Source organism: Myotis brandtii, unplaced genomic scaffold (assembly GCF_000412655.1).
Source record: "Myotis brandtii unplaced genomic scaffold, ASM41265v1 scaffold1617, whole genome shotgun sequence".
Taxonomy (NCBI): Eukaryota; Metazoa; Chordata; class Mammalia; order Chiroptera; family Vespertilionidae; genus Myotis; species Myotis brandtii.
The window spans coordinates 42,827-46,022 of NW_005355909.1; positions in this window are offsets into that span (position 1 = coordinate 42,827).

Here is a 3,196-nt window from a genome sequence, read left to right on the forward strand (position 1 = left end):
TCATGGTCATCTTTGCATACCTCCCAACGTCCTGGTCCTAACACAGAGCCCACCACCCACCCACACTAACCATTCACCCCATCCTGTGGTTCCACCCACTTCTGATCTACTCGCTGCTGATTCTCTCAGAGGCGTCTCTTCTGAACAAATGAAATCATTTTCGAATGGGGCCTCCTGGTGCTATCCTGTCCCTCTGATCTGTTCTGTTCTGCAGACAGGATTACATCAGGACACGTGGGAAGAACCTCGGGGCTCCACCTTACTCTTCACACGGCCTTGTCTCGGCCCACAAGGCCCTGAATCATCGCCTCTCTGTCTTCCCCTCCTCACCTCTCTTCACTCCTCCACTGCACCCTGTGCTCTGCTTCCACAAAACTACTTCCTGTTTCTCTAGCAGCCCATTAACTTTCTCATCTGTAGGCCTTGACCTCTACCACTTTCCCTTTCCACCTAGTTAAGTTACTCACCTTTAGGATATAAATTTTTTCATGTTAGGTGTTCCTCCTAGGTGTCAAACCATACTGTTATTACACTAGATAGCAATTATTTCTTTGCATGTCTATAACTCTTAATTTGCTATGAGCAGGGGCTTTGCACATGGGTGACCAGAGCAGCTTGTATGCCTCACAATCACATCAGTTACCCACCTAAACCCCTACCCACTCCTAACAAGAAACCTGAGCCCAGGGAAGCCTTCCAGCCACACCCTAATGACTGTACTCCTCACTCCAGTGGTCTAAGGCCAGTCAAAGGCCAGGCACTTTACCAGTAAGTCCCCTTGGGTTCAAGTGCGCACTATGTGATATCATCTGGAAAACTTGACCATAGAGAAAACAGACACCTGAACAAAATATCCATTGTCCTCCAAACGCTCGTCATTGTCTCTCCCCCATCCCTCTTACCCTTCCTCAAATCTGTATAAATACCCCAGACTAAAAGTACATTGGCTGCAATAGTAAACATTCCTACTCTCATGGAAACCAGAACATATGGGAAACTATTGGTATACCTGAGAAATAGATTAGCAGAGAGAACACGTAGGGTTTTGAACTTGTCTTCCCCGGAGATCTGTCAGAGCAACGACAGGTTTGCATGGACACTTCAAAATCCCCAAAGCCTTTTTGAGGTTCTCCATCCCATCTCTCCTAACCTTTGGAACATTCTTGACTCAAAAAGGCAATGCAAGCGAATAGAGATCACCCATTTCCCAGCCTTCTGAAGACTGTTGCCACCTCTTCAAGTCATTTACTGTTTACAGGCACATCTGGGGGACAGCTCTTGAAGAAGTATAAGAAGAGTCACAGCTGAAATTTCAGGTTTTGCCTGTAGAAAAGTTAAAAATAGCCTGCTACTGCCCAGGACCAGAAGCTCAGGCTGACAGTGTAGGATGGGCAGTGGCTATCTCTTGACCTTCAGGAATTCCCACAAGTGGCTGCTGAAAACCTCCTTGCTCCTCTGTGTGGTATCACGTGGAGTCCCAGAGCTGACCTGACAGCAGAGCCTTGTAAAAATTCTGTGCCTGAGAGAGCTAGGGCCTGAGTGGCAGGAATGAGAGATTACAGACAAGACGACAAACTCAAAGGTCTCTGGAGATCACATAGCAGGTCCGGAGACCTGGTCGTTGTTGATTCGAGTGTTGCTAGGGGAAGAGGACCATCGCCATCATCACTTTGGGCGTCAGCACATTGAGATATGCCAGGCAATCAAATGAAGCTGGTTTTCCCAGGATAGAAATATTTTCCAGGAAAATGGAAAAAGGGGAAAGGGCCTGGGACATGGAGTAAAACAGGAAGTGACACTGGCCCAGGGACAGGGAGGCCAGAGCCACCTTACCTCCCTAATTTGGGTATGTTTGCTTCCTCAGCTTTAGGCCTTTTACATTTTTCACTAGTTGATCAGCACCTGCTTTTACCAGACTCCTTAAATCTCTGCCTCATTGCAAGAGGTGCCAGGAACCTGTTTTTCTGGTATTTATTGTTCTTAGGGGAGGATTCTTATAGCAGGAAGAGATCCCAGAGAACAGTGAACAACCAATGGCATGTGAACAACTGACATACCCATAAAATGGCCTGGCCAGGTCCCTGGTCCAGCTAGCTACCCAGAGGGTCACGTATCCCTGCATCTGAGCTAGAGGAAGGCATCTATACAGCTGTGCTACAAACCGCCTCCCAGGACAGCCAGTGGGAGAAAGCAGAGGTCAGAAAAGCTTCCTTACGGAAAGAAGACTGGCCTTGTCCTCTATTTGGTATGTGAAGTGCACCTCTTATGAGCCAGGGCTGCGGCTCCCAGGGGTGGTGAGCCGTTGGCCAGCATCACCAAAGGAACCCTTTTAGAGTGCTTGGGTGGCAGCGTGCATGGTATAATGGAAAGAGCAGCGCTCAAAAGTCACAGGGCTCTGAGGAACCCGATGACCTCCTGTTCTCTTCCAGGGAAGGTTCTAGAACAGCCGTGGGCAAACTACGGCCCGCGGGCCGGATCCGGCCCATTTGAAATGAATAAAACTAAAAAAAAAAAAAAGACCGTACCCTTTTATGTAATGGTGTTTACTTTGAATTTATATTAGTTCACACAAACACTCCATCCATGCTTTTGTTCCGGCCCTCCGGTCCAGTTTAAGAACCCATTGTGGCCCTCGAGTCAAAAAGTTTGCCCAACCCTGAGCTAGAATAAGATGAACCTCCTGCCGAGTAAACCTGGAATGTGGAGAGATCTCTTCACAGGGGTCACAAACTCAAAGTCCCGGGCAGGAGTGGGAATGGGTGGTGCTGACCTACTAGAGACAAATGAGGAGATTGTCTCCACTCAGTGCCCGTGCCAGAATCAAAGACCACCTAGCCAGGACCCGGCTGCCCCACACTGTTCCCTTGAGCTGCATAGCTGAGTGCCCGCTCTGGAAGGCCACACCAAGCACCTCCATGGCCTGGGATCAGCCCACTCAGCCAGTGTGTAACCTCCGATCTCCACTGCCTCCCTCATTTCATCCAAAGCACGAATCACAATCCTCCACTTTTTTTTTCTTTTTTCATTAAAATAGTTACATTTCATTATACAGGAAGGCCCTGGTGTTGCTCAATTGTGTGAGTGTGTATGTTTGTGTGTGACTGTGTGTGTGACTGTGTATGTGACTGTATGTGTGTGTGACTGTGTGTGAGAGTGTGTGTGTGTGAGAGAGAGAGAGTGTGTGTGTGTGTGTGTG